This window comes from Mercenaria mercenaria, chromosome 2 (genome assembly GCF_021730395.1).
Source record: "Mercenaria mercenaria strain notata chromosome 2, MADL_Memer_1, whole genome shotgun sequence".
Taxonomy (NCBI): domain Eukaryota; kingdom Metazoa; phylum Mollusca; class Bivalvia; order Venerida; family Veneridae; genus Mercenaria; species Mercenaria mercenaria.
In genome coordinates, this window is record NC_069362.1 from 5,805,288 (window position 1) to 5,825,096 (window position 19,809).

General features: G+C 32.6%; 1 protein-coding gene across 1 annotated transcript in view; it reads left to right on the forward strand.

Annotated features, from left to right (window-relative positions):
• Positions 1-19,809, forward strand: part of LOC123563089 (QRFP-like peptide receptor) — a 295,846-nt gene that overhangs the window by 246,745 nt on the left and 29,292 nt on the right. The window lies entirely within an intron of this gene.

Consider the following 19,809-nt stretch of genomic DNA (forward strand, 5'->3'; position numbering starts at 1 on the left):
ACACGCAGTTTGTCACGTTATTTTAGGACAACCCTCGTATGTATTTACGACCCTGAGAAGTTTCATTAAAATCTACATTGTAGAAATTCTATTCGCGAATATGTTATGTAAGTTGAGATTTTCACATAGACTCCCATTATGAAAAATTGTGTGAGGTCAAACTTTTTCAGATCAGTGTAGCAATAAATCAGGCACACGACCCTATCTTTTTTTTTTGCTGAATTTTCTAAGTATATTCTGAAGTTTTGAAAAATCAGAGTTTAATCAAATTTTACATTGTAGAAAAAGGTTCGACCCAAATGTGCAGAACTACCTTAAGTACTAGTACATCATTTAGCATAAACAGAATACAGTATTCAAAGTTTTTTTGTGCAGTGTGTTTGCGAGCATTTCATGAATCGCATACTCGCATTAAAAATAGAAAGAGAATCAAGAATCCGCCATTGGAGACGAATGTTTTACACAATTTATTTAATGTGTTTATTGTGCATTTGTAAAAAACGGGTGTTCAACTTAACTTTTATAAGTCGTGTAGTTCAGTCAATTAAACAAGAATATTATTACAAAGCTATCAATAAATATATATGTTTAAGTAAGTATAAAGATCTTTTCAACTGCATATAATAATAAAGACTTTGTTAAATATTTCTTTCAGGATTTCCGAGAAATGTACACTTGGGTCAAAACACGGTCTACAAAAAGTCTGTGTTTTATCTACTGTAACGTTGTAATATTTCTTTACACATTACAGTAGTAATCAAAATAGTACGGTAGTAAACAAATTAGCAAGGCAGTCAACAGTAGTTCGAACTATTTTCAATTTACTTGTTAAATCGGGAAAAGATCATTTATGGCTACAGAAAATTATAGCGCTCAAGAATTTCCTATCAAGAGAAAAAATTAATAAATGAAATGTTACGTCTGAGAAAATTCTAGAAAAGCAGGATTTACCGGACGGACACTGTAGAAGTCACATCAGAATTAGCATTAACCTCACAGTAATAAATTTTTCGTGACTTAAAACTTTGCGTTATCTATTTTGCATGAATCTTTTTTTTTTCAAATAAACACTGTACCATTTTTAAATTCTTGATCTAGTCAAACAATTGTGAGTTGTTTGATATACCTGCCGAAAGACTCCTGCAAAAACAATTTATTAATATGATTTATATAACATGTGAGGAGTTATGGCTGTTGTTAAATAAGTCGTTTGTATACTGAAGTCAATATGTCTTATCATGTAATTCATTTGTTTCGTCTTCAAAGATTGAATAACATGCGAAACAATATCTTCATTCTGATGTTCTTGTTTTCATATAAGCCCTAGATTTTTTTCTATTATAAATCATACGTCACGTTATACAAACAAAACAGTGTTTGTATGTTTAGTACATTCGTATGTCAATACGCTTTTATAGTAATGGTAATAAATCGAAATTATAAATACATATTAAAAACACCTCATTGTTTTTTTAGCGATTTTTACCATATGTGCATTATTTGGCCTAACTTTCCAATTAGTACAAATTGCGTTATATTCGCGATGGCTGATTTTCGCTTATATTCGCGAACAGAGCGACACGCGAATTCATAGTACAGAGCGCGAACGCTTAACAATGCGACTATGTCTTTTGTCTATTAATCGTGAAATAGAAACCATGCATACATTGTGTAAGAAACAATACCCGACGCAATGAGCGTTATTGTATATGTTGTAAAACCAACTTGATATTGAAGATGAGTATCATTTTGTGTGTATATGCCCGTGTTATACTATTATTAGACAAAAATACATTGAGCATTATTATTATATTCACCCATCGGTGTTCAAACACCGTCAACTTTTAAACTCTGTTTATAAATTTAAGTTGATAAAGCTATGCAGTTATGTCAAGGAATCATTATATATTCGTAATGCTATTTTAAACAGTTCATCCCCAGTTATGTGTTCATATTCTTTATCATATGACTATACTTTTCATTTGTATATTACACTATTACCCTGTATATACACGTGACATGCTAAAACAATGTTTAAAGATGTGTTTAGACGATGTACTTATGTATAAGTCTTAATAAAAGTCTGTTCTGTTCTTCTGTTCATTACGGAATCCATCAGATGCGAAAACTACAAAACTCTCTCTTAACTTTTTAAACAGTCACGATTCTGTCTCCAATAAGTGGCCTTATTCAATCTTTACTGTTTTAAAGGGCCGACAAAAATATTATTATTTTCTTGACAAGACTCTAGGAACGCCATAGAAGTTTAACTGCACTTACGCTTGAAGCTGGTGATATTTAACAGGAAATGAAAATACGTTATTTTACTGAGAATTATCCCTGTTTTAGGTTAAGAAAGAAAGCCAAGCAACTTATTTAGTGTTAGTGTTGAGCCGACTCAACAGTACTTTTTATTCAACGAGTTTAATAAATCCAATGTGAAAGGTCGCAAATGTAATATTCTTTTTATCATATGTAAGCATTTCCAGCCGAAACATAAATAATTCTACTTTCTTTAACTATTATAAAAAAGTCAATTTGACCAACGTCTCAGATACTTTAAACGACGTCGACGTTAAAGCTTTATTACACTAGTTTATTATCAGATTCAGATTCATGTAATGGCTTTATTTCACTTCCGCGACGTCAAATTAAGAAATAATTTATAGCAAAAGAGTGCTTTAACACTATTTATGCACGATGGGCGGTTATACGTCGGGCGTAATAATTTTACGAGGGCGCAGCCCGAGTGAAATTATTTGTACGACGTGTCACCGCCCGAGTGTATAAATAGTGTTAAAACACGGGTTTGCTTTAAATTATTTCGATTCTAATATGCCCTTAATCTAAAACAGTATATAAAATATAGTAGCGTTCTTTCTTGGTCGCAACAAAAACATTGACGTCACCGCACGTTAACGTGACGTCATTCTAGCATAAGAGTGTTTTAACAGAGAAAAGCATATTAGAACATGTGATAACATAGTTTACTCTGACATATTTCATAAAAGACGATCACTCGTCATGGTTCACTTTTAATCACAGGCGAAAATGTGACCGTAGTACAATAACTACAACATTCTATATGAGTTAGATACATGGACGAGTATAAGGATTTTTGCAGATTATCTAAGATGCTTTTATATAAAGATATATCAGTCATCATGCATCATGTGTATTGATGAAACTGGTTCTTTATCCAAGAAACAAAATGTGCGATTTAAGGGATAAAGTTTTAAGTGTTTAAATATGAAATATGCATACTTTTCCATACCTTTATTTCATGTTATAATAAATGTGAGTATTGCTCCAAATAACGTGTTTGTTTAAGGATATCCCTGTCGTTTTAATGACAGGCGAGGAAATACGCTCTTGAAATTTAGGAAGTTTTATGTTTTTCCAAGTGATAAAATTTATTTAAATAATTCTCACGTATCAAAGCTTGTTATTTTAACTTTGTGTATGTCATTAATAAAATGAACTCTGAGTTCAAGACTTATATTGTATTCTAAAGTGAACGATGTTCTGCCGGGTCTAAATGGCTGCAAAGACTTTTGTAATACATACATATGTACAAAATTACCAAAACGGCCCTGTATATTCCTTCCAGATTAAGGCTTAATCTTTTGACATACTTTCATTTAATTACCTATCTGATAATCGGTCTGGAATCTTTGCTTCCATTCCATACTATGAATTGATTTGGTTTTCTTAACAGTATTATATGGTCTTGGAAGACATTGTTACAGTAACAGACAAAATTTGTTCAATCATTCAACGAGTCCAGTATTACAGCTATTGTTTTGCATGTAAATCGTGTTTGAAACCTAATAAATATCAACATTTATGAACTCATTATACATATTATCACAAATGCAAAACTAAGCAATAAATGAAGATATAAACTAGAATAGTATTTCCGACTGTATGCCTGAAACAAAAAGGTATTTGCAAAATATCCGGAAAAAGGACTCGTATATACATTATATCATGAAAACTTGCAGATGTATGTTTGCAATGTTATTTATTATAACGTTCAGCTCGTATGTATAGTAAACATGTAAATAAAGAAAATGGTTAATCGCCATTATAAAGCTAAATTAAGAAAAAAGGTACCGTACACACGGGAATGAAATGGAAGGTTAATGCCCGAATCAGAGCAGAGAACAATTGTAATTAGACAACCTTGCGGTATCAGACATTGCCAGGGCAAACATCGATCAGTGGCAAAATCAGTTTAGAATAACAAAACATTATATTGTTTCTAGCTACACTAAACACATTTTTTGATATCTTATGACTGCATTGTCACTTGTGAAAAGTGTGTATTGTATAGGTCATCGACTTGTATAAATATTAAAAAGAATATAAAACCTAACTTATCTTATAAGAAGTAGTGTATAATCTAAAAACGTGTATAGACAGATACTGGAAAAGTACACACTTTTTATGGATGATTCACTAGCCAACAGAATTATGCCTTTAATAGTAAGCTGTAAGCGGTATGGTCATGGACATCCGGTAAAACCAAATATTAGAAGTGACATTATAGACACATGAAATAAATATTGAAGAAGCAGACAATGGGAGAACGTATAAAACATGTCCAGGTGCACACATATGCTGCAATACAAAGGAATCACAGAAGACATATTGTGATGCGTAAATTCAAAGAAGGTTAGAAAATCAAATTAATTTGAACTGGCTTAAGTACTCGTCTTGTCTTTTAAATTTTTTTTTGCTCGGCATGGTCTTGTTTGTTTGTGTTAACATTATAATTGCTTCATTCTAGAAGTATTTTCATTATTCGTTCTTCGCAAAAAAATAGATTAATTAACTCTTTGATATTTGTTTTTATAGTAATCAACAAGGAATCTGGTATTCGCCAAAGATCAATTAAAGACGGTAATATCCGTCTTTTTTTGCCCCCCCCCCCCCCCCGCCACGCCTCCATGAGTGGTGGGAGCATATAGATTTGCCTCTGAAGTAGTCAAAAATGCACATTTTCACCTTCTGACGCGCCTAGCTCAAAAAGTATTTGATATAGATTCATAAAACCTTGCCTGTGTATTAATCATGATATGAACTTGCGCACCTTTTATTTTTCATTTGGGTCCGCCACCTATTTTCAGAGTGAAGGCCCCTGAAATAGTCAAAAAAATGCACATTTTCATCTTGTGACGCGCCTAGCTCAAAAAGTATTTCATATAAATTGATTAAACCTTGCATGAGTCTTTATCATGATATGAACTTGCGCACCTCCTATTTTTCGTCTGGCTCCACCCTTTATTTTCAGAGTTATGGCCCCTGAAATAGTCAGAAATGCACATTTTCACCTTGTGACACGCCTAGCTCAAAAGGTATTTGATATAGATTCATGAAACCTTACATGAGTCTTAATCATGATATGAACTTGCGCACCTCCTATTTTTCATTTGGGTCCGTCCCCTATTTTCAGAGTTATGGCCCCTGAAATAGTCAGAAATGCACATTTTCACCTTGTGATGCATCTAGCTCAAAAAGTATGATATATAAATAGTTGAAAACTTGCATAAGTCTTTATCGTGATATAAACTCGCAAACCTCTTTTTTTCCGCTCAAAAAGTATTTGATGTAAATTCATGAAACCTTGCTGGAGTCTTTATCGTGATGTGACCTTGCACATTTGGCATTCTTCTTGAGAATCTTAGTGCTTATTACAGAGTTATGGCTCTTGATATAGACAAAATAGTGGATTTTTTGTTTGTGATGCTCATAGCTCAAAAAGAATATGGCCTATAATAATGAATCCTTTTCATAAAATGTTTGTTGAGGCTTTACCGCATTAAGATTGCAAGCATTTGAATTATTGCCCCTTATTTGTGACAAATGTACCAGTGGGTGTACATTCTGTGTCCTACAGACACATTCTAGTTTTATGTAAAATTAATTTAATTAATTGTATGTTTGATCTTTTTCAAGATTCAAAATGCAGATATACCGCGTTTTATCAGCCAATTATCTTTGCAACCTGCTTCACTGAAACAGATCATTTTCAGTATCTATGAAGAACAGTTGTCTATTTGTCTCATTCTTATGGCTTACCACTTTTCTAAATATAACAGTGGTGCAATTCAAACAATTCATATATTACGTTCAAGAAGTACTTTTGTCTGTAAATAAAATTAGTCATCGACACCTAAGATTTATTCTAAAATCAGCGTAAAAATACTTTCTAAAGCGTTAATGACATTGTCAAAATCCACTGTAATGTTCTTAAATCTTGTGGTATCTTATATCTTGTTTATACAGCAACACCTTCAATAACATTTACTTAGGAATCCATACGCGGATCCATTTATAAAAATAAAAAATGATTTTCTAGCGCAAATGTAGCATGGTGGATTTTAAAGACCTGTGACATCAAACATTGTAATAAAGTATTTGGTTCTGTTTCTGTAAAGGCACTTGTACTATATCGGAGATTAGAGGCCACCTTACTCTGAGTACAACGTTCCTCACACAAAATAGCAATCATGGAAACACAGTAGAGGGCAGATATACCGCCTAGGGAATAGCTTAAAAAGATCAAAATATAATACCAATTGAAAAAAAACAACACATACCAGAATTTTTTAAAAATATGTCTTATTTGCCAATAAATGACCTAGTTCAGAGGCCGTATTCATAAAGCATCTTAAGTATAAGTATAAGAAATTGATTATTTACTTAAGTATTACTTAGGTAAGAAATTTGTTTTACTTAAGTGTTATTCATAAAACAACTTCATAAGTAATTCTTGGCTTTTATTGTTGACGAAAACATTAAAAAAACAACATTAATTTCAGACAAATACAACATGCACAATTAGGTTTAAAGTGCTTTTATCTGAAAAACAACGTTTTAATCGTACTCACGACGCTATTTTGTTTTCTGACTTAAGTCATTTCTTACGTATCTTAAGTTTAAGCTGTTTTATGAATAGGACTTAAGTTTTTTACTTAGGCTTAAGCTGAAATCACCACAAACTTAAGTAAAATCTTCAATTTAAGTCAAAACTTATACTTAAGATGCTTTATGAATACGGCCCCAGGTAGCTTACACTCAGACAAATCATAACCATTACAAAAACATTAGTATCTTTCTTTTTTTATGGCTGTATCTACGCAAGCCGCCGTTTATGTGCTGTTGGTAATTTCACCGAAATGCAGAACGATTATTTTATATATATGAACATTTTCTTCTAAAATTTTAAACTTTTATAATGAAAATATTGAATCTAAACCGGCAGACGCCAACCTATACATTTATTTTTGCACTCAGCCCCGCATTATCGCTTAGATGTTATCTTATTTTAAGGAACTACAGCAATTACAAATGTACCAAGTTCATGGTTAATTTCAAATTTTAGCAAGTTAGTGTCAAAATGATAGCAAATGAACCATGATATATTATTATATATTATTATTTAGTAACTCATATGCAATGCTAATTTCTTACAGAAATAATTTGAAAGACATGTGCTAAGTCAGTTTTCATAATGTTAAAATGAAGCAATCTCATTCGATAAAAAGTTTCAATGTAAGTAATACCCTTGATAAAGACGGGGAAACAGTGCGTTATGTCACGAGATAACAGCAGACGTCTTTAAATAGCGATTATGCTCTCTCTTTGACAAGAGCACGTCACGGAAGATACAGATATAAATTCCATTGTGTTCCGTTCATGCTACTACTTCAGTTAATTTCCATTATCATCTATACAACGAGGAATCAAAGTGAAAAGGTCCCAACGCATATAAAGAACTTTATAAATTTTATTCGCTTTCATCTTCAGGAAGAAACGTGACCTTTTCGTTAACTAAATCAAACTAGACTGCTGTTTTCCATTGGTTGATGACAGAAGATAATTGAAAAAAATATCATATGTCTGGACTACACAGAAGTGACCGGTCTTGATGTTAGTTAATTGGATATTATGATACTCAGGTCCGCACATGTCGGCCACAAGAAATGTTCATATAAATACACTACTAATATATAATTTTCGAAGTTTTCACTACAGAACATGAACTGTAGAATAATGCATCAATGAGAAGAAAGCGTAAAGTCAATGTTCGAGTCAAAGCATGGAGCACTTAGAATTAGGATACCTTTGGGAAAAGACATTCTTAGAGAACATATCATTAGCGTAGTAAAGACGAAAATTCAGAATAAGACCATCTTTCAATCCTTTCAAGTACACTAAATGTAGGTCATGGTATATTGTATCATAAAAAAGTTGGTTGTGAAAGGTGTATATTGTACAGACTGTTTGTAGAATCAACTATATGGCGATAAAGCTGAAAATTAAGAACTGCTGAGGGTGAAATACTTGTAATTAACATGGTCTTCGATGTTCACATTTATTGGACTTTTGTATTCAAATTTATTTTCTGTCTCAGCGGTCGTCATTTTTCATAGGAACAATTAGGACGGCAGACATGATCATTGAAGATTTTTCCTGTGAGTCCGGTAAATTCGTACTTACGTGTGTATTAGTCTATTATATAACTGGTTTTGATAGGGCAATGGCACATGCAAACAGGAAATGGTAATTATGTTTGTATTTTACAGCGTGTATTAGTACATTCCAGTCTGAACTAATATTAATTTCAACTAATATAATTGTTTATAACTAATATAATAGTTGTTTAAGCCGATGATCATTATATGGTAGTTAAAAGGGTGATTTGCCGTATTTCGGTCATTTATTTGCGGTAGATGGTATAGTTAAATGTTCACTCGTGTATGCAGCAATACAGTAGTTTATCCGTGTATCTACAACCTGTGCCAAATTTCACGTTACTGTGTTCACCCATCATTTGTCCCCCCCCCCCCCAACACACACAAACGGTTACTGTATATGTCATACAGACGTTCAAATATTTCATATATATGTCAAACATCCCGGTAGTCGCGTTGCCTTCGGGTGGTTACAAATTCGAATATAACCTTGAAAACGGACATCCGTGGACAAATTCTGTACTTATAAGAAATAGTTTTTTTTGTTTCATTATATACAAACAAAATATAGCTTCAACGAAAGAATAAATATGGACCAGCCACGACGATACTGTTAATATAATTTGCAGCTGTCAAAGTTTAACTAATGTAACTACAATCAAATTCATTGATTTACTGAAACAATAAGTAATTCATGCATTGTTTTGCTATTCATTTTCGCAAATAAAATGAATTACCCGAACGAAATACTCCGGCCCAAGGGCACATATCTGTATAGATAGATAGATTTATTTCAACATAAAATGTCCAATTACATGGCAAGTGTGACATCAATACATACAACAAACAATAAACAACGATGAATTAATATAGCCATGTCAATCCACATTATATGTCAAGGATATCACACAAAAAAGAGTTTTAATAAACACTTATTTCCATTGTGGTCCTTGAGATGTAGTGTTATATGACATAGGAAGAATCGATGAATGAGAATTATTCCGAGTCGCCGTGAAACATTAAAATGACTAGGCTATGACTAGACTATACTAAAATGTTTAAAGCACATGTAAAAATCAAACATTTAAATAACTAGACTATCTATCTGAACAAATTAAAGCACATGTTGTAAAAGTTAAATAGAATTTAAAAAATATTCCTTGATCCTGGATTTAAAAGAAGAGGTAGTTCTAGAATCCCTGATACATTGAGGCAAACAATTCCACAGGGTGCACAGTAGGAATAGCATATCTCTTGCTATCTGACACTATCACATAGCCTGTCGGAGTTGGAACCAACCTTTACCCTGAACCTAGAAGAGTAATTATGGACAGCACTGACAGGGGTAAAATTATCACCGATATATGAGGGAGCAAGGTTTGAATTAATTTTGAAAACATGACAAAGAGTAATTTGGTTCACTCTATCTGCAACAGGTTACCATTCAGTTAATATTTGAAAAAATGCTCTTTACCTATATGAGACCTAGGGTGTAAACTTAATACAAATCTTATGAACTTATTTTGAGTGACCTGTAGCTTGTGTTATTGAACCAAACAAATGAAGCATAGTCAAAATGACACTGTATAAGGAAATATATACTTCTTTAACAAGATGTTCTTAATTTTATTTGACTTTAATACAAGTTTTCCTTTGAAGTGATACACACATTGTTTTATTGCCTTAACGCCTGCTATATCGGAAGATTAATCAGTCAATTATTACACGATGTATCGTTTTTCACTTGGAAAATTAACACATTTATGTTTGTTTGTTTGTTTTGGGTTTAACGCCGTTTTTCAACAGTATTTCAGACATGTAACGGCGGGCAGTTAACCTAACCAGTGTTCCTGGGTTCTGTACCAGTACAAACCTGTTCTCCGCAAGTAACTGCCAACTTCCCCACATGAATTATCAGAGGTGGAGGATTAATGATTTCAGACACAGTGTCGTTTATCAAATAGTCACGGAGAACATACGCCTCGCCCGAGGATCGAACTCGCGACCCCGCGATCCGTAGACCAACGCTCTTACCTACTGAGCTAAGCGGAACACATTTATGTGCCGAATTGCAGTTAGAATTGCAGTAATTATTCGATCCATTTTGAAGTCTCCGAAGTGAGTAATGCTACCAACCTGCTGCACAATATTTTTGTCAATTATATAAGTTTTACCAAAGATGTTTTCAAATGTAAATGATTAGTGATCTAAATGTTTACAGTATTTTAGAAAAAGCTGACTTATATGTGAAGTCTATATATTGCGATAAAGTGCAGAACAGATCGAAGCTAGGAATTAAACACGTAATGTACACATCTGTTTTCACAAATCATCTGATAAATAGAATTCATCCATTAAATGTGATCTACATTAATCAACAAACCATGTATCAATACAAAACAATACACAAGTGTCAGATCATTTAAGAACTGGATCAATTCCTTCTGGTGTAACTAATCAACACATGTAGCAAAAGCCATTTATACATTTGACGAACTACTAAAGCTTCCCTACTACATAAAATCTATTTCTGAAATGTCACATTAGGAAAAAATATGCGTTAAATAACATAGTAAGATTCCAATGAAATTAAAATAGGCAATGGTGACTTTTAAAGCATTTTGCTGCCTTAATTCGATTTAAAAGATATCGGACACGTTTCGTTATAAGCTTTAAAACCGTGACAAAAGCAAACTTACTTTTATACCCTGTCATATCTTAAAACCATAATTCGGAGAAAAATTCTATATCTACCCCTTAGTATCCTTATTGTTAATATTTGCATGTTTGTCAAAAGATATATCCACATATAGTTTTGTTTTTGTTTTGCAAATGAGCACGAATTAAACGATATTGATACAGTTTTTGATTTTGTTGCATTTTCAATTATGTTGTTTATAAAGATTTGTTCTAAATATGAAATGAATTTTTAAAATAGCACTATTTGTGAAACGAAAGATGCTCTAAGAAATAGCGCGTTCGATTAGTATACAACATGATATAATGAATATCTTAGTTTTACGTATATATATAGTTTTTTTTTCAAAACTGTTTATGAGACAATAGTGTGTATCAAACATCATTATGATTATTATAGTAGAAATGAACACATTGTTTGCTGAAAAGGCACATATTTCAAGGTACTATAGATAAATTACGAATTGCACTTTAACAATTTGCTAAGGTTTTTCATATCATTTACATTAAAACTCAGGTAATTTTTAATTTGATAAATTTCGGGACAAGAAATTATAATAATGAGGAGTTTACTGTCTTGATACAAAAGAAAAACATAAACATACTCCTAGACTTATTTCATTTTTCTGATACCGTAACGGTATTTCTTATTTTCCAGCATTATATCTATATAATATCTATACAACGAGGAATCAAAGTGAAAAGGTCTCGACGCATATAAAGAACTTTATAAATCTTATTCGCTTTCATCTTAAGGAAGAGACGTGACCTTTCTCAATCAAACCGAGCCTGCAACATTTTCGTTTTTGTCGTGTTGGGCGACCTGTGAAGTTTCCACATTTCTCTATTTTATAAATCTTATTCGCTTTCATCTTAAGGAAGAGACGTGACCTTTTTCGTTACCTAAATCAAACAAGACTGCTGTTTTACATAGCTAATGATAGAAGATAACTGAAAAAAGATCGTATGTCTGGACTACACAGAAGTGACCCGTCTTGATGTCAAAGGACATTAATTGGATACTATGATGCTCAGTTCCGCACATGTCGGCGACAAGAATGTTCATATAAATACACTGCTAGTATATAATTAACGAAGTTTTCACTATAGAACATGAACTGTAAAATAATGCATCAATGAGAAGAAAGCGTGAAGTCAATGTCCGAGTCAAAGTATAATTAGGATACCTTTGGGAAAGACATTCTTGGAGAACATATCATTAGCGTAGTAAAGACGAACATTCAGAATAAGACCATCTTTCAATCCTTTCAAGTACACTAAATGTAGTTCATGGTATATTGTATCATAAAAAAGTTGGTTGTGAAAGAGATTTTTATACTATAACCTCGATAGTTGAAAATTAAGAACTGTTGAGGGTGAAATACTTGTAATTTACATTGTCTTTGATGTTCACATTTATTGGTCTTCTGTATTCAAAGTTATTTTCTGTCTCAGCGGCCGTCATTTCTTAAAGGAACAATTATGGCGGCAGACATGATCATTGAAGAATTTATCTGTGAATCCAGTAAATTAGTACTTACGTGTGTATTAGTTAGTTTGTTATATAACTGGTTTTGATAGAGCAATGGCATATGCATATAAGAAATGGAAATTATATTTGTGTTTTATTGAGTGTATTGATACATTCCAACTAGAACTAATAATTACTTACTGTTTTTATAGATAGTTGTTAAAGCTGATGATCATTAGATGGTAGTTAGAAGGGCGATTTTCCGTATTTCGGTCATTTATTTGCGGTACACGGTGTAGTTAATGTTCACTCGTGATGTACTGTATGCAGCAATACAGTAGTTTATCCGTGTATATACAATCTGTGCCACATTGAACCTTTTTCCTGCTTATAAGTGTGCGTTTGTGTGCTTGTGCGTCTGTGTGTCTTGTCTTGTGCGGTGCCCTATGGTGTTGTTATATCTTACTTGTCTGTTTATCTATGTTAGTTAGTTGTGTGTAGATGTGAGTGTGATTGTCTTTGGTACATGAATTCTGCGCTACTGTGGTTTACGTTGTAGTGTAAGTGTGATTAAGGAACATAGCATTCCCTTTGTATATTCGTCTTTGTTCTACTTTCCCCCTTCAACCCTACCCCCTTTCTACCCCCCCCCACCCACACACACACACACACACACACACACACACACACACTCTATCTATATTTTGCATAAAATTAAAATGTACTTGTTGGATTTTTGATGCAACCCGTCTATAATATTTTTCCGTTACAGCTTTTTATTTGTTGTGGGCCTACTTTGCAAATGCGTGGCTCATAGGCTGTGTTTGTGGTGCTCTGTGCTTCCAAGAAATCTACCCTTACCTGTTATCTTTATGTTACTGTTTTCACCCATCATTTGTCTCCAGAGCTGTCTGCCCACATTTTTCTGTATTAATCGAAACAGAAATTACTTGCAATAGAGAAGTATAACATGACAAGCGTTGCCCTCCACCCGCACCCCCCCCCCGCCACACCCTCAAAAAAAGAAAGAATAAAACCGTAGAAAACGGTTACTGTATATGCCATACAGACGTTAAAATATTTCATATATGTCAAACATTCAGGTAGTCGCGTTGTCTTCGGATGGTTACAAGTTTGAATATAACAAAAAACGGACATGTGTGGACATAGTTTTGCACTTAGAAACAGCTTTACTTTTTTGTTTCAGTATATACAAAAATATATTTAACGAATGAATAAATAAGGACCAGCAACGACGATACTGTTAATATAATTTGCACCTGTCAAAGTTTAACTAATCTAACTGCAATCCAATTCATTGATTTACTGCAACAATAAGTGATTCACGCATTGTTTAGCTATTCATTTTCGCAAATGAAATGAATTACCCGAACGAAATACTGTGAGCCAAGGGCACATATCTTTAACATGATTTCTTATTTTTATTTGATTTTAATACAGGTTTTCCTTTGAAGTGGTACACTCATTGTTTTACGGCCTTATCGCCTGCTATATCGGAAGATTTATCCGTCAATTATTCCATGATTTATCGTTTTTCACCTGGAAAAAGAACACCTTTTTATGCCGGATTGCAGTTAGAATTGCAGTAATTATTCGATTCATTTTGAAGTCTCCACCACACGTGGAGAACCAAAGGAAGTGAGTAATGCTATCAATCAGCTGCACATTATTTTTGTCAATTATACAAGTTTTACCAAAGAAGTTTTCAAATGTAAATGATTAGTGATCTAAATGTTTACAGTATGCTGCTGAAGTCTGTATATTGCGGTAAAGTTCAGAACAGATCGAAGCTAGGAATTAAACACGTAATGTACACATCTGTTTTCACAAACCATCTGATAAATAAAATTCATCCATTAAATGTGATCTACATTAATCAACAAACCATGTATCAATACAAAACAACACACATATTGTCAGATCATTTAAGAACTGGATCAATTCCTTCTGAAGTGACTGAAAAACACATGTAGCAACAGCTTTCAAGCCATTTATACACTTGACGAACCTACTAAAGCTTCCATCTTACATACAATGTATTTCTTAACCGTTACCCTGCTAAATTTCTATAATGAATTTGTCTATTTTACAATTTGGAAAATACCATTAGCTGTTAAAAGGGGTGCTTACCTAAACGATACTGACTGAATGACGAACAGTGCAGATCATGATCAGGCTGCAAAATCAGTTGTGTCCAGCATAATAAGGGTTAAATTTTTCACATGACTTGTTTAGAACAATATGTTTCAAAAGGTAGTAACATAGTAAGATTTCAGTGGAATTAAAATAGGCAATTGTGAGTTTTAAATCGTTTTGCTACCTCAATCCGATTAAAAAAAAGAGAAAAATTCTTGCACAAAGTATATGATATTAATACATTATCTTGAAAATTATTTTGCGCGCCAACTTATCAGAGTGTACGACTTAAGTGTAACACAGTTTTTTAAGAACATTTTAATTTAGAGATGTCTTTTATATAAATCGTAGATCAAATATGAAAACCCTTTCAATCCGCGCCTTTATATTGCAAAAGAAAAAAAAACATATCTGTTTTGTAGCTGTGTAAAAAAAGAGACATTTTTTTCATATTATGGTAAGGACATTATGCAGATTATTATTCACATCATCATTTTAATTCCTTAAGTGGCACTGTTTCTTAATGTTCGCAATTAAACATATAAACGATTATTTTCAAATTTGCAGTAGACTGATTATATTTGCAGGATATAAAGTAACAGAAATAGGCTTGTTTTAAGTTTTTATTTCATTTCCATACATAATAATACAACACGCATATACATAACAGGCGGTACAACAAGACTGTATCATAAATCAAAGAAGATTTATTACTCTACGGACTAGCATAACATTTGTGGCCAAAGCAATTTCCGTTGGAAAGAAATAGATGGACACACTCTGAACCAATATCTAAGAACGGTGACGGTAACCCTACAATTATTATACATAAATCAGACAGGTCATTAGATATAGAGATTTATGAACATAATAGAACAGAATCAATTATTTGGCAATCAATGATTGTATTGAAACCATTTTAGCTAGATAGAGGATTGTTTGCGATAGAAGTTTTGACTTGCTTTTCATTGCTAAGAATATACCATGTTTTAGAAAGTTTTAGTAAATACTGCAATACAATATAACTGTAATATGGTTACTTCACATATTAAAAAGAAATAAACAGCAATTTATCACAGTTCAGTTGAATGTATCAGGCACTAAAGATGAATTGAATCTAATTCCAAAATATATCTTTATATGTAAATTGATATTATTCAGTGTATCTGTATAGTATGAGAAAAAAACAACAAACGATTTACACTGGACTACTCTTTGTTTGATTCTTGATGTTCTTACATGGACAATAGTCCAAAATTCTTATATAATAGTATTTATTATTTCTGTTTAAATATCACCTTATTTTCCAGTTAGTCACACCCCTCGCCAGGACATAGACGATTGCTAGGATGTAGATACAGTTTCCCTCTCCTATCAAATAATCGATTCGCCTTCAGTTTCAACCCTTGATAGATTGGTTCTATAATTATACATGAATTACATAAAAATGATGTATATGTTAGGAAGAAGAAAAGCGAATGCAACTGTTAATGAAACTATTTTTTATCGATACGCATACATGTAACACACATGTAGACTCTATTACCTTCTCTTATCTGTCCATCAAATTATATCTTGCCCGAAGTAAACCTTTGCATTCTTTGAAGTGATCTGATTTGTTAAAACGCAATGTAACGTTTTTAGACTTTGAATGGGACGAAGAAGACAAGGTGTAGCAAAGATAACGTTTATATATCGTGATTCGGAGTTGATCAGTTTTATCATAACATAATTTAGTTATTGTTCAGCTTATGTTTGAAATCTAAATATATAATTCTCGTTTCCCTTGATAACAGTGATGACTTTCTGGTACTGGCGAGATTTAATTGCTCTGTCATCAAGATTAATACAAACATGATAATATTCAATATGAAAATACGTAATTCATTCACGAATTCATAGATGTTTTGATACTGAACAAAATGAAATTTTGTATAACATTATAATAAAACAAAACAAAAATAAGATAATAATTTTATAACAACAGTGGACACCATTGTCTGTTTGAAACAAGCACAAATAGCAAAGAAATATGAAAGCACTAGTAAAAATATTATGATGAATTTAGCTAAAACTTGACAAAGAGGTACTGTCAAAATTTATCATGTTTTTGCAAGTTATGGTTGTTATGAAGTATTCATAGCTATTCATTTTAATAATGGTTATCGTAATTGCTTTTTAGGTCTAGTTACTTCTATCTTACATTTTCAGTACATTTTCAATTAGTTGCACTGCACAACGTTTTTCAACTGGGCAATAGGAGAATTACAGAAGCAAAATTTGTATTCGGCTTGGATTTTGTCAGACCTGGATCCCACCTGATTCTGCTTTAATAACCCTTTTGTTATATACATTTCCTATTATTACTGTTATATCTGCAAAACTGGACTGTAAACAAAACTGAAAACTCGTTTGAAACGATGATAGGTTTGACGCATGGTAGGTAGCAACTAAAACAAGTAGTTCCACCATTGAATATTTTTCCAAGTTGAATACAGGGTTTCGTATTTATTAGTGAAATACAGGCGATAATTCATAGGTATATAATAAATGTTCGCACTGTACCGAACAGTGTTAAATATTCTAATAATATGTCAATCTAAACGTGCACAATATGTTAGTAAAAGAATAAATAAGTGGCGTATATGTTACTCTAGCGATATCTGATATAAATATGTTGCAGTATGTCTAAGGATTTACTGACAAATGTCTCACGGTACCAACGTTTCTAATGTCTCACAGTGTCCAATTAGTTTATACCCTAAACATTCAAATAACAAAATCTATGTGTATCTAAGGTTAATATCCGAGTCAATGCAGAAAACAGAAGTAATTGGAATACCTTTGAGATATAAGATATGTTAGAAAAAAATCTTCCTTAATGTAAGAAAATCATGTTTAGATAATAAGCACACTTTCCTTCCTAAATTGTGTTTGTTTGTTTTTGGTTTAACGCCGTTTTTCAACAGTATTTCAGTCATGTAACGGCGGGCAGTTAAACTAACCAGTGTTCCTGGATTCTGTACCAGTACAAACTTGAACTCCGCAAGTAAATGCCAACTTCCCCACATGAATCAGAGGTAGAGGACAAATGATTTCAGACACAATGTCGTTTATCTAATAGTCACGGAGAACATACGCCCCGCCCGAGGATCGATCTCACGACCCCGCGATCCGTAGCTCAACGCTCTCCCGATTGAGCTAAGAGGGCGAGTTTTCTTTCCTAAATACACTTCATACAATTTATAACCTGTTGTAATACAAAACTTTACAAGTAGCATAACATTTATGCATTTTACGGACTGTTTGTGTTTTTAACTGTTCAAGAAATATAGGTTTTGCTGTATGTTCTATTAAAGAATTTTACCTCGGTAAAAACTTAAGGATTGTATTTTGTATAAACATTATCTTTTGAATTTCTTTCTAGTCTCAATGGCTAGTTTAAAACAAACAAAATTATCTTTAAACCTGTCAGGGAGAGACCATGTGTATTACATAAACAGGCAATTAACTCACCTCTTGTCTCATTGAAAATAATGAAAATAGAAACTATTTTGTCATGTTCTATTTCTTGTTATTACTGAAATTTTAAGCAATAGCGTTAATGGAACAACACATTACCGAATATACGCAGTTTAACAAGTTGTATGTGAAGATTTTAACATGGGTATAATTCAAGCTAGACAGTTGAAAGCAGCTTAACTAGTCGCACGGAAAATCAGACAAATTAATATTGACCCGATTTTTGTAGTTACAAAATAAAATTTTAGTAGGAGTAATAATTCAAAGTTACAATGTATGCGTTTGTGTTGTGAAGTTTGTACTGCACCTACTCGCAATGTTCCCGCTACACAGTTTACATCAGAGTAACTTAGATTAACTAAAGTTTTCTTTTGATATTTTGTTTGTGTTCATTAAGGAGGAACCTGATGTTTGCCAGACAACAGTTAAAAGGGTGATACTCCTCAACTTACTGATGTAAAGCTATCATTAATTTGCGGTAGACGATGCGTTTGATGTCTCAAAATGATACATTATGCAGTTACACACAAGTTTATCTGCTAATCATCTCCTCAACCTGTGTCTTAATGTAACATTTCAATTTCTTTTTTTTTTCTCACTGTTTCTCATCGAGAAAGAACGCAATTTCTGTGTTATTAGAGTAGTTTACCGCGTTCAGTATATACTTAAATACTGACAGACTGGGCTACAAATTGGCTATTCAGTATTCTGTGTTGCTTTAACAGAAATGCGTTACGGCCCCGCTTTTTTTGCCACGCTATTCCTGTGAATGATAGCAGTAAAGGCAATGTTTCAGAAACACTATTTTTATTTTATTGTTTTACATGTTTGATTCACCCGCTATAATGTGTTGCTACATGACGCAAACTTCAGTACGTGCTCACGTTCCGGTTATCTGTGACATTATGATAATGGTGCATGAGGCACACTACGCTATTATAGATCAGCCAATGACCGCCGTAATGGGCGTTTTATATGGTTCTTTTGTTACTATTTATAGAAAGGTATACAATAAATACAAATACAAATAAATACAAATACATTTACCTTGCGCAAAAAGTATAAAAATATTCTTTTGCACTTTACAATAACCTTAAAATAGATAACTTAATTTTATTTAAAAAAAAATTAATTTAAGAAAAAATAATTACAAATATCAAACACAACTTATTTACAGTATTTGCATATCACTAGATGATCATATTCCAAAAAAGGTTTTGTCATAATTCTATAACAATTACAGATTATACAGTCACTTTAAAATTCTGATTATTTGACATTATTGTCCTGCTTTTTATTTGTAAAGTCACTTGAAAAACTTTTTCAAAAAGGTGTGTTTTAAGTTTACATCTGAATTTATTTCCACTTTTGATTTCTTTTAAGTCTCTTGGAAGGGCATTCCACCAGTTTGGACCTATTACACGCACTGATCTATCTGCAAATTTTGTACTTGTTCTTGGTATAGCAAAGTTTATTTCA